The following is a 12,332-nucleotide window of genomic DNA, read 5'->3' as shown; positions in this document are numbered from 1 at the left end:
TATCCAGGTTACTACCCAGTGTTTCCTGATTTCTTGTATTCGGACTTTTCCTAGGCTGTTTTTGTCACGTAGTATCCAGTCTAGAATTGTTTTCGTGTATCGATCATAATTTCGTCTTGCAATATGTCCATTACATTTTCCAGTCTATTTTAAAAATTATTTCATTAGTACCAGTCATTAGTAGCCAAATAATTCATTTCTATATATTTGGCCTACAAATAGTTCATATCCTCTACTTTTGGAGCACAGACACGCTACTTTTTGATCTTCGGATCTGGCAACACTGACTCAATTACTTAAATCAACACAATCTAAGGACCCCCATTTGCTCTAGTAACTAGCACGCTTGATTTTGGTTCGATGCTCCAGAGTTCGATTCCCGGTCGAGGTAATGTTCAACGACCGAAGTGGTTCGGATTCCACTATAATCAGTAGCTCCACGTCTCCGTTATCCGTCCTAGCATAATCGTGGGACGTTAAACTAAAACAAACCAAACCGAAAATCAACACAATGTGTATTACTAACTGTAAGTTCTTGAATAATTGCATATAGCTATATGGTATTGATCGAGTTTGAGGTGGTCGGTGGTCAAACGATAACAAATGAAATGCAGTTAGGGTGTAATTAAAATTTTAATAAAGCACTGTTTCAATCTAAAAAATACGCCAGGCCTAAGGCTTAGGGACAACTAGTGTTACTGAAAATTTATCAGTTACATTTAATTTCAGTTACAATTTGCTTTTACATGTATTGCTGGAACGAAAACTTTGACATTAACATTATAAGTAGCCCAAAGACTATGAAAAACATCGTGTTTTGAAAACATTTTTACACCATAAAACAAATTACGAGTAATTTTAAAATACTTTCCAGTTTAGCTACGTTATTTGCACTATATTTATAATAATATTTAGCAATTTATTTAAGTTCGCAACACTGCTTTAAAGTAACTGCGACTTGTAATTAAAACTACTGAACACTAATGTTATAATGTTCCTGCCATTTGAGTTATTAGAGATCTCTAAAATGTTGATGTTAGTGATATGTATTGTCCTTTGTTATACTGAATATTATATGTGCTTTTGTGCTTTTATTTAATATCTAAATTAGAAATATGTAGAGCTCTTACGTGGCTAAGCGGTTAGCCTTTGGCGTGAGAGACCTGGGTTCGATTCCCGGCGGGAGCTCATGTGGTTTGGATTCCACGTTAATCAGTAGGTTCAGTCTCATATAGCCTCGCTGCTGAAAGAGACGTTAAACTCAATTAACTGAACAGAAATATGTAATATCATACGTAGTGCAATTTGAGAAATTATAACTTTATGTTGCGTTGGCAACACTGCTTGTTTATCTAGTGGTATTGCAGAGTATCTAGAAGAATTTCCTCTTCCATATTTCACAGAGTATATTATATATATATATATATATATATATATATATATATATATATATATATATATATATATATATATATATATATATATAAAACTAGACGAAATACCCATTTTTCGCATGGGACCAATATTTGGAAACCAAGGTCTGTAGGAGTATCACTATCTCAGCAACCGCGAAAACTACGTATTTGACATTAATATCGGTCATTTTGTATTATTTTTACATGTCCCTTTCCAAGACTCCCCTGGTCCAAAATTTAAAAAAAAAACGCTTCTTCTTGGTCTGATTACTGGGCCATGATACCCGTCACCCAAATTTGGTAACTCCTGGACTCTCGTCTGGTACCCAGGCCGCATACAGACAGTCAGAAAGACAGGCACACAGACACACAGACAAACCAACTCTTCCTTTTACTTATATTAGATAAGATATACAGTGGAGGGTTGAAGAGGTTATAGCTCCCCTTGACGCTCAGCTATACACTGTATAAAATGGGCTTCAATCCTACTTCTTTCTTTACACTTGATAAAATGTCAAACTATGGTTTAGCCCCTTCCTAGATCATATCCTGGATCCACTATATATATATATATATATATATATATATATATATATATATATATATATATATATATATATATATATATATATATATATATATATATGTTGAGAGAGAGAGAGAGAGACAGAGAAGGCTATATACATCAGCAGTAGATTTTGTTTCGGGAGAGACTTGAGAACGAGTAAGAAACATTTGTGTAGTACGTGCAATGCGAAAAAAATGATCACAAATTTATTTCGGGAGGGGCCTAAGTCCGATAGCCACCCCCTAAATACGCCACTGCCACTGAACATTAGTCAACCGTTCCCATATTAGTTAACACAGCAACGAAATAAATTTTGAGTAAAGTTCAATCTTAATATGTATCTATACCAATATTCGAGACGAGACCGAGACTTTCGAGACTGACCTAAGTCTCGTCTCGATTTATAGAGCTCCGTCTCGGTATATAAAAGGCCGTCTCGGTATCGGTCTCGTCTCGGTATATAAAAGACCGTCTCGGTCTCGGTACCATCCCTACGAAGAACATATATTTTATATAAGGGAAAAGAATACAATCATCCTTTCATTTATGGCAAATTTTAACTCCAAGGTGTGGGTATAATCAGAATGCCCTTTAGAAAACTATATAATACATTTTTATTATATTCGAGTAATTTTTGCCTGAGATATATTAGAAAAGTGCCTTGCATGTATTTTTATTTTAATCCATTTACCCTATCCCCTTGTTCTTCATGGTTGCAACCCCAAACAATAGAGTTATTTCTATAAGCTGAAAGACGGCGTATGCCATGGACTACATGTATAGATGGAAACAGAAATTCCAATCGAATCGAATGCTAAAGTTTCGCGACACTCGCTCAAATTATAAATTTACAATCGGAAATTACACCAGCACACTTATCATGTGATTCGTACTCATAATGGCATACAAGCGTAGGTCACTTGTTGCAATATATATACACTCGGAGATTGTGAGTTGCTCAGATCAGCGGCGCAATCAGAATTTTATTTCGGGAGGGGCCAAGACTACCTAGTACAGAAGTATAGTAGTCCAAATGACGTGGTGGAACATTGATATGAACAAAATTGAAAAGTTCAAATTCTCTCCCTTACAAGAAATGTATTTATCCTTATTATTAACATGCTAAAAGGCCTTATTTCAAATTCACAAATTCCCTATTATTAATAGTTACAATTTTTAAAACTTGCACTGTAATTATTATTTTGTACATCTTTATTTTTCCATATGGTTACGCACTCTTTACTAACATTTGTTACTCTAAGATATTAATTTAGGGTTTTCACAGAGTTTTTCCTTTTGCACAGTACTTTGACTTAATTCAATATTCATTTATACATTGAGCTCCTCCGTGGCTAAGCGGTTAGCGTACGCGCCTTTGGCGTGGGAGACCCGGGTTCGATTCCCGGCGGGAGCTCATGTGGTTCGGATTCCACGTTAATCAGTAGGTCCACGTCTCATATAGCCTCGCTGCTGAACGGGACGTTAAACTCAAAATCAACTCAACTCATTTATACATTGATCTATTTTAGGTTTATTGATACATTACAAACTTTTCAATACTACTGAATGAAATGTATAAAAAATACACTTTACAATTTGTAATGACGGACTTTTAAATGTAGTCGTGAACTAATCGAAATTTTCAATCCTATGATATACGTGTAGGTGCTTTCCAAGAACAAACTAGCGCTGCATCAAAATTCTGCACATGGCTGTTGCACATGGCTCATGGTTGATCTAGAACTTGCACATTATCAGATATTTCTATTATATGTCTATATCTATATCTATATATATCTATATCTATATCTATATATCTATATATCTATATCTATCTATCTATCTATCTATCTATCTATCTATCTATCTATCTATCTATATATATATATATATATATATATATATATATATATATATATATATATAATTTCACTAGTAAAAGATTGCTCAAGCGTGGGAAAATTTCTAAGTGAGCTTTTTGTACAGTCCGCAGTAAAAAACCTGCAATATGAGCATGTTAAGTTTATTGTGAAACGACGAAGTCTTTTGCTCCAAAATATGTGTGCAGGGGAGGACTCCGAGGTTTCTACTGCGTGATTCGTGCCACTTAGGCGTTATGTTGATTCGCTGGGTTGTTAGACGTAGTTTCACAATAAACTTACGTACTCATGTTGCAGGGTTTTTTTTTTCTGCGGATTGTACTAATTTTAGAATGCTGAATTCAATGAAACTATTTTCAAACCTATCCGTTCAAAAGGTTAGGAGAAAAATTACCAAGTTGGGGTCTTCCAAATACCGCTTAAGCTGGTAGTAAATGTGCTCCTGATCCTATGGAGCCGTAAGTTTACCCGTAAGTTTACAAATGCTTTCATAGGATGACTTAACCTCGACATCATTTTTCTCGTGACCTCATGGACGGTTAAGCTTAAAAACAGTTTCACTGAGTTCAGCATACTCAAGTTAGTATAAAACGCGCGATTAGAAATTTACTTACGCGCGGGCAATTTTCACAAGTACCCTGTTCGTTAGTTCTTCATCGACTGTGAGGCATGTGTATGATATTATTCAAAAACTTAAATAATTCTAAAGACAATGACGTATGAACTGTGGATCTAAGGGATTAGGGTATGAACAGAAGCCTCCTTGAAGCATCTTGTGTGTGTGTGTGTTTCAATTTCGCACTACATCTTTGGCACGAAAACGTTTTCTTCTAACTTTACATCCATTATTTGTATTTAATAACTCAAGAAATGTCCCGATGAAAAAGAATATATTATTTTTATTATTTATTTTCGAGGCACTTTCGTGGAGGCCCTCTTCCAACGGGCTCATTAAGTGCACCCAAGTTAATTATCGGATTTTCATTTTCTTGAAAACTCGTGGAAAATGTCCGAATTTTGCAATTGCAACTAGGAGGCACTATTGTATCACTTCCGATAGCTCTCATAACGTGTCTTACCGAAACTGTTACACAAGTATTATTAATATATACACAGTATTTAGTACTTTGGTCAGTTTTGTTTATTAATACTGTCGAATATTTTCAAAGCTATAATGAACAATATACAAACAGAAATATTCAATACAGAACAAGAAATTACCAGTTTATTTATTATAGCCTACTCTGATTCGTACTCTTGATAATATAGCAGTGAGTGCACGTGCAGCAGTTACAGCAAGATAGATGAAATTATTGAAATACTGTTTCAGATATTTACAGAGCACCAATTTATTCTAGGTTTTAAAAAGTGAAGAGTAACTTAAACATAGTGCTATTACATTATTTTTTATTATATTTTGATATTTTGTTATTGTTGATTTTTGTATGATTTTACTACTATCTCCACAGGTCAGAAAGGACAACGTCCGACATGACGGATCCCTTTCCATCTTCTGGTTCCTGCCAATTCCAGGACACCCCTCTTCTTGGAAATTCTTGTGGTGCACCAGCGGCCATATTTATGACATTTGTTGAAATAATGCTTCGAATGCAACTAGAAATAACTGATGCCTGCAATCGGTTTAAACCAGTGGAACAACCAGCTGAGGAATATGACTTTATTGTGGTTGGTGCAGGAGTATCAGGATCTGTTGTAGCAAGCAGGTTGAGTGAAATCAGAAATTGGACTGTATTATTGCTTGAAGCTGGTCCGGATGAACCAACAGCATCTCAAATTCCTGGATTATCTGCTGGAAATTTCTTTAGGAGTGTTCTCGATTGGAACTACACTACTGAACCTCAAGAACATGCGTGTTTAAGTTCAAAAGGAATATGTAACTGGCCACGAGGAAAATGTATAGGAGGAACTGGAATAATGAATGGTATGATGTATACTAGAGGGAACCCAAAGGATTTTGACAGATGGGCTGATGCTGGTAATTTTGGTTGGTCTTACGAAGATGTGCTTCCTTATTTCATTAAATCTGAAAACAATGGTAACCCAGGAGTAGTTGATTATGAATATCATGGCTTTGATGGTTTGTTGCCTGTTAGCCAATTCCCATATCAACCTTCATTTACGTATTCCATCTTAGAAGCTGCTGAAGAACTTGGTTATGAGATCAGAGACCTTAATGGAAGAAACATAACTGGCTTTGCTATCGCGCAGATGATGACAAGAGATGGCTTGCGTGTTACTACTGCAAATGCTTTCCTACGTCCATTTAGAAATAGGAAAAATCTTCATATCAGCATTAATTCTCAGGTTACAAAAGTGATCATAGATGATAAGACGAATACGGCAATAGGTGTTGAATATATAAAAAATGAGCACATACGACGAGTGTATGCCAGAAAGGAGGTGATTTTATCAGCAGGAGCAATTAATTCAGCTCAATTACTCCTTTTATCGGGAATTGGACCAAAAGAAGACCTCGAAAATCAGAGAATAAAGGTGATAGCAGATCTTCCAGTTGGACATAATCTTCATAATCATGTAGGTATCTACATAGGTTTTACAATAGATGAAACTTCATACAGATCACTTTCAAATGAAACGTTGCGACAATATATTCAAGATCACACTGGGCCATTAGCGTCAACAGGAATTACTCAAACGACAGGATTTATTCAATCTAAATATGCTGAAGAAGATTATCCCGATTTTCAAATATTCTTCAGTGGATATTCCTCTAAATGTTCCAACACAGGTTCAATGCTAGAATGCTCAAGTGGTAACTTCTCTGATTGTGGTAGACAAGAAATAGGAATCCGTCCAACACTTCTGGAAACTCGAAGTAGAGGTATGTTAAAACTTCGAAGTACGAATCCTCTGGACCCTCCTCTTCTATATCCAAATTATCTTACCGAGAAAGAAGACATAGAAAGAATGAAAGAAGGCATTAAGTTCGCATTTGAGATGAGTCAGACTGAAGCATTGAGAGCCTGGGATATACAACCGATAACACAACCAGCTGCTGGATGTGAAACTTATGAATTTGGATCAGATGAATACTGGGAGTGTGTGATTAGGATGTACACAAGCCCAGAAAACCACCAAGGTGGTACAGTCAAGATGGGACCTATAACTGATCCTGAGGCTGTAGTTGATGCTGAATTAAGGGTATATGGGGTTAAGAATCTTCGAGTCATAGACGCTTCTATATGTCCAAAAGTACCAGGAGCAAATCCAGCGGCTGCCTTAATAATGATTGGAGAAAAAGGTTCCGATATGATTAAACAAACGTGGCTTTAGAATAATTCAAAACCAGAATAGATTTATCGGACAAGGTAAGTACAAACAAACATTCATTCGAAAGATGTAATTATCATTTTACATTTTACTCAAAACAGAACTAAGAAGTATATTTAATTACTTCATTGATGTATTCAAAATAGTAACTGAATGTTTAACCAACTTCATATCATGGGTTGATTCTCGTATTGGTTTCCTTAATTTTGTTGTTCATACAGTTCACACTTGAAAATTATATTATTTCTATTTTGTATTATAAATTACTCTACTTTTATTAATTCAGTCGGTACAATACAGAACTCCACAGACATATTTAATCTAAATACTTGTATTTTTACTGTGTCGTACGTAATCCTGTTAAAATTCCATGAGATTTTAAAACAAAGAGTGAGTCCATCAAACTTAAACTCGCCTTCCCCATGTGATTTTTGACAGAACAGGAAAATTTCTGCAATAACCAGAAGATCTGGCATGTATTGCGTTTCACAGTCGTTTTTCGGTATTTGGCAATAAAATTATAGAAACTTATCAACTTGAATATAGTAATAGAAAGAGGACTATTATAGAGAAATTCTATTGGATCCTATCATATTTTCAGTTTCGGATAAGGCGAGCTTTGCGTTTGACAGACTTGCCGATAATTCAATTTTCATGTATTTCTAGTGTGATTTATGTGTGCATAAGAGTGAGGAATAGTTGTAAAGACCAGGAAAAAGCTTAGGACTGGTTTGGTGATTACCTAATTATTGAAAAACCAATAAAAATGCTCACATCAAGTGTTCACTGACCTTTCTCTTGTGCAGTACATAAAGGAAAACTGGTTGCTGATAACTAAGTCATTCGATATTCAAACACAGTACGGAGTTCTAATCTCTGTTAGTCCAGTGAACAGTTTTTCTGTGAACTTTTCAAAAGAATGTACAAGCATTAACTTTATATTCAAAAGATAAAATAGAATCATGTTATTAATGTCACTGAAATTATTCAGGCAATAGTGAAATTATGTTTTATATTATGCTGGAAGAGTAAATTATTGAAAGATATCTATCATAAATTACCAACAACTTATGTATTAGCAGTTTAAGCAATTATTTCACATGATATACATTTTATATTACTATTTTACACTGCTTCATTCAGAAATGTATAGAAAGGAAAGAAAGTTTACTTATCATTAATAACCAATGAGAATGGAAAATATAATTCATATCAGTACGAATATGTTATATTAAGTAAAACAGATCACATTCTTTTTATTAAAAATAACTAGTGTGGATTTTACTTGATAATTTAGTAAAGTATATTCCTTGTCAACTAATATTTTTTATCAAAATGATAAATGAGTACAAAAGAGGATGAAGATGTATGACTCTTAACTCGTATGAAAATTTTATTAAAAGTAGTTGTTAAGTGAGTTACACAGGCTTAATCTCGAATAACAATAGACTAAAAATGTTAATAATACATAATTAATTTTCAAATGATAACTTTAAGTGAATGCAACTATATGCACAAGGTATGAAGCTCCAGTGATATTTGAAAAAAAAAAAAAAAAAAAAACATGCTGTCAAATTACAAAAATTGAATATATGCAATGTACGCAGCGCAATTTATCAAATATTGACCGTGTTGGATTATTATAACGTATATACTGAATTAATTTGATCAAGATGCATTTTAAATAGGTATTTCATATCAAGGAAATAGAAGATAAAATTTTGATTGATTTATGGAAACATTTATGAATTTAAAAAATATTCTTATTTATTTACATTTTCTTGCTGTATACCAAAGAATGTATCAATCCATTATGTTATACCCCACATTAATGCAAGTTCTTGTGTAAACAATGGATAAATTAAACAGAACTTCCTGTTTGTACAATATGTAATTTATTGTTCTGATATAGAAAAAACACGTTATTTACAAAATTACGTACACAAAACTTTAGGGCAACTTAAAATTATATGGAAGAAACAGTTGATTTGAGCGTAACTCTGAATATGTAAAATTAAAAGAATAAAGGTTGCTAACGTTTGTTTTTATATCTGTCTTTTTATAGCCGTTAATGATGTTATATCAACAGTTATTAATGCCGAATTCAGGTAGACCTAATGTTCTATGAGTATTTTGTCCATTTGCCATTCTATTGACTCAAATTAAAATCTTTTATCAAATGGTTTGCGCATGTAATAAATAAGACAAGGTCTTATCGCTGGATGACATTGTAAGACAACGTCTTATCGCTGGATGACATTATTACAACGCAATAGAAAAGCTTAAACAAGATACCACATATAGGGATGCGCACGAGACAAAATTTGAGGCTGTCTCGTCTCGAAAATGTGCTTTAAAAGTGATGTCTCGACTCGAAAAATGTATATTTTTCTATTGAAGAGCTGTGTCTCGACTCAAATTATGTCAGGAAAATTTTGTCTCGTCTCGTCTCGAGCACATCCCTAACCACATAAGAGTTTGTTTTAAACAAAGAGTACAATTAACAGCCAATTTTGCAGTCAAGTCTGTGAAATTGAGAAAGATATCATCCATAAGCGCTGTGGGAGTTTACATGTTTTCAACAATTAGATTATCCCCACAAGAGCGGATGACACTACGAAGGAGAATATCTGATTTTAAATATTCTAACGCTATGATAGTACTCTCCCCATCAATGTACACTTATTCATCACTAATGCCTCTATATTTCGATTTACACACTATACAATATGTTGCACTGCAAGGAAATTATAAAGTGACTCCACTAGCTTCCTCCTGGCTATATGGTTAGCGTAGCGTTTTTGGCGCAGAAGAGCCGGGTTCAATTTCTGGTGAAAGCCCCTGTGATTCAGATCCTACGTTAAGTAGTAGATTCACGTGTCATATAAGCTCGCTGTTGAAGGAGATACTAAACTCTCATTCCACCAACAAAGTGAGTTCTACAGTTCTGCCACAACATTTATGAAATGCAGAAGAGAAGGAGGCACATTAGTACGAATTTTACGTAAGTGAAACTTGAGAGTACACTGTCAGCTTAAGATTTTTTTCTACTTAATGTGTGATTCTTTAGCTACATATACAGTCAGAAACAAAATTAAGTATAGGCTGAAGCTATTACTTCTTATACCTCCAACCTATATTTAATATTGTTTCTGACTGCACAATACACAATCTTGTCGAAAAATGAAATTTAAAACAGGTTTGCAACCTTTACCAATCTTCCTCGTGTAAGGAGTTGGGGCAGATTGGCATTAATAATAGTGTTATATAGAATGGTGAGTAATGCTTATTTATAATTGATTCCGAAGATAATATTGAGCGAAACTTACTACAAAAGGTACTCTTGAACACTGATAAAATATACTTAAGAAAATCACGACGGGCAATTGCTTCACACAAACACATGATAAAGATTACTAGCACCATACATAATTATCTATCGAACTTCAGACTGTTTCTTATTCATTCACAGGACAATATTAATCGAAGCGTTTTACAAAACAAATACTTAAACATTGTCTTATCATTTTGTACGATCTTATAAAATTAAAAATTTACTGAGTTTCAGAATAGATAACATTTATGTTAAACAAAATATTCTTGAAAGAGCCTCTCCAAAGAAATGAAAGAAAAGAATTCCTTAATAGACAATTTGTCACTTGAAGTTGAAATTATGCTCCTATATTATGTTGACGAGCTCCCTCGTGGCTAAGCAATTAGCATATGCGCCTTTGGAGTAGGTGACCCGGATCGATTCCCTACCTGAGCTCATGTGGTTCGGATCCCACGTTAAGCTGGTCCATGTCTCATATAGCCTTGCTCCTGAAAGTTAAGCTAAACTTAAAAATCAAATCGTTTATTATGTTGTTTCAGGTGGTCTTTATTGAATAGTGTCTCATACTTTGTGAGCAAAGTAGCATTTCTAAAATACTACAAGGAATACGTTTTTTTCTTTTTTGCAAAATTTGTCGTAGAGAAAGAATGTGTTTTAAAACTACAAGTACACTGGAGTAGCTACACAAAGTATATTGGAATAAGCAGTAATGAGTTCATACTTCGAATCAGAGAGGACTTCAATGCTTTTAAATACTTCGTTACTATTGTCTTTCCAGTACTTTTCCTATCGCTCCAATACAGATCTACAAGTATACGTTCATTAAAATAACAAAGGATACATTATTACATAAATGCCGAGGTACGTTTGTACGTACCAATACGTTAAAACCGTTTGTGTATTATTGTGTGCCAATAGCACTTTTTTATTATTACTGCAAACGTAATAACAACGAAATGGACTTACATGGTTGTACTGAATTGATATTAAAATGCACAAAGAATTTACGAGGCGTATTCCAAAAGTAAGGGCCGCCAACGTATAGTGAAATGGGGGTAGGCCGAACACAATTTCACGCATGAAGCGCCAACGACAGATTATTGACGAAGCCACTGCAGTGGTTGTTTTGTGGCAGCCGTGGAAGGTAGATCGCAATGGCCGCGAGAATTGTTTCTCCCGCTAGTTGTGAAGTGCGCGGTGTGATACGATTTTTGCTTACAGAAGGAACTTCTGCTGCGATATCCATCGGGAGTTGTACCTAGTATATGGATCTGTCGCAAATAGTGTCGCGAGTTTCAAAATGGTGCACCAACATACACGATGAAGACCGGAGTAGCAAACCAAGTGTTCAGACCGATGGCCTCGTGGGGAAAGTGAACTAAAAACTGTGAAGTGATCGGCCATTGACGATCAGTGCTTTGGCTAATAACTTTCTCCACGTTACACGAACCACCATCTACAGGACTGTCACAAAAACGCTTCGATATAACAAAGTGAGTGCCGAAAATGCTAACGGACCAGCACAAAGAGCAACGAATGTGCAGTGCCCGACAGTTTTTGGATCGCTATCGACAACAGGGAAATGACTTGTTTTCGCATATTGTGATGGGCGACGAGACGTGTATCTCATACACCAACGCCGAATCCAAGCAACAGTCCATGTATTGGAGCCATTCAGGTTTCCCCAAATCAAAAATAAATAAATAAATAAATAAATAAAAATAAGCAATACCCGCACTCGTGTTGCAAACTGATTGCTACCGTCTTTTGGGACGACAAGGGCGTCCTGTTGATTGATTCCTTGGAACGTGGGACAACAGTTA

The 12,332-nt window shown here is 34.9% G+C and overlaps 1 pseudogene across 2 annotated transcripts in view; it reads left to right on the top strand.

Annotated features, from left to right (window-relative positions):
* LOC145693046 (glucose dehydrogenase [FAD, quinone] pseudogene) overlaps window positions 1–9,203 on the top strand; it is a 52,720-nt pseudogene extending 43,517 nt beyond the window's left edge. For both annotated transcript variants that reach the window (XR_014132702.1, XR_014132701.1), the window contains exon 2: window positions 5,333–9,203. The product of XR_014132702.1 is annotated as a glucose dehydrogenase [FAD, quinone] pseudogene, transcript variant X2 (transcript). The remainder of the gene's footprint in view (window positions 1–5,332) is intronic.
* Window positions 9,204–12,332: the final 3,129 nt, after the last annotated feature.

This window comes from Thermobia domestica, chromosome 8, assembly GCF_964235325.1.
Source record: "Thermobia domestica chromosome 8, izTheDome1.hap1.1, whole genome shotgun sequence".
NCBI classification, from domain to species: domain Eukaryota; kingdom Metazoa; phylum Arthropoda; class Insecta; order Zygentoma; family Lepismatidae; genus Thermobia; species Thermobia domestica.
This window is presented reverse-complemented; position numbering and strand designations above follow the sequence as displayed.